The sequence below is a fragment of the Trichechus manatus genome, unplaced genomic scaffold, assembly GCF_000243295.1.
Source record: "Trichechus manatus latirostris isolate Lorelei unplaced genomic scaffold, TriManLat1.0 scaffold00008, whole genome shotgun sequence".
Taxonomy (NCBI): domain Eukaryota; kingdom Metazoa; phylum Chordata; class Mammalia; order Sirenia; family Trichechidae; genus Trichechus; species Trichechus manatus.
Window position 1 is genome coordinate 12,229,523 of NW_004443944.1, and position 1,177 is coordinate 12,230,699.

Below are 1,177 nucleotides of genomic sequence, written 5' to 3' on the forward strand. Positions count from 1 at the left end.
CTCACCCCTTCAGGAGCAAGGGAGAATGAAGAGACCAGGATACAAGGAAAGATTAGTCCAAAGGACTAGCAGACCACAGCTACCACGGCCTCCACCAGACTGAGTCCAGTACAGCTAGATGGTGCTCGGCTACCACCACTGACTGCTCTGACCAAGATCAAAACAGAGGTTCCTGGACCAAGCTGGTGAAGGCTGTAGAACAAAATTCTAACTCACAAAAAAAGACCAGATTTACTGGCCTGACAGACTGCAGAAACCCTGAGAGTAGGGCCGCCGGACACCCATTCAGCTCAGTGGTGAAGTCACTCCTGAGGCTCACCATTCAGCTGGGGTTTGGACAGCCCCATAAAACAAAACAGGACTAAGGAGGCACAGCAGTCCAGGGACAAGAACTAGAGGGCAAGCATGGACAAGAAAGCTGGTGATAGGGAACCCAAGGTTGAGAAGGGACAGTGTTGACATGTCATGGGGTTCTTAACCATTGTCATAGGGCAATATGTGTACTAACTGTTTAATGAGAAACTATTTGTTCCACAAACCTTCATCTAAGGTAAAAAAAAAAAAAAAAGAAGAAGAAGAAGAATTATCTATGTGAGATCAAATCGAGAACAGCAGCACAAAAGGTTTGATGGGAAGCCTAGGTGGCAATGAGTTGAAGATAATAGTGATGGAATAATTTGGAAAAGGATAGTGAGAATAGCAGCACAACTGGAAGAATGTAATTGATGTCACTGAATTGTACATGTAGAAACTTTTGAAATGGTGTAACTTTGGCTATATATATTTTCACCAAAAACAAAAAAAAAGGTCCTCCAAGGTCGAGAAAGGAGAGTGTTGACACGTCATGGGGTTGTTAACCAATATCATAAAACAATATGTGTACTGACTGCTTAATGAGAAACTATTGGTTCTGTAAACCGTCATCTAAAATACAATTAAAAAAAAAGTTAAGAACATCTGTTCATCAAAAAACACCATTAAGAATTGATTGGCTGTTTTAGCTCAGTAATGAAATCACTCCCAAGGTTCACTGTTCGGCCAAAGATTAGACAGCCCCATAAAACAAAATAAGACTAATGGGGCACAACAGTCCAGGGACAAGGACTAGAAGGCAGGAGGGGACAGGAAAGCTGGTAATAGGGAACCCAAGGTTGAGAAGGGACAGTGTTGACATGTC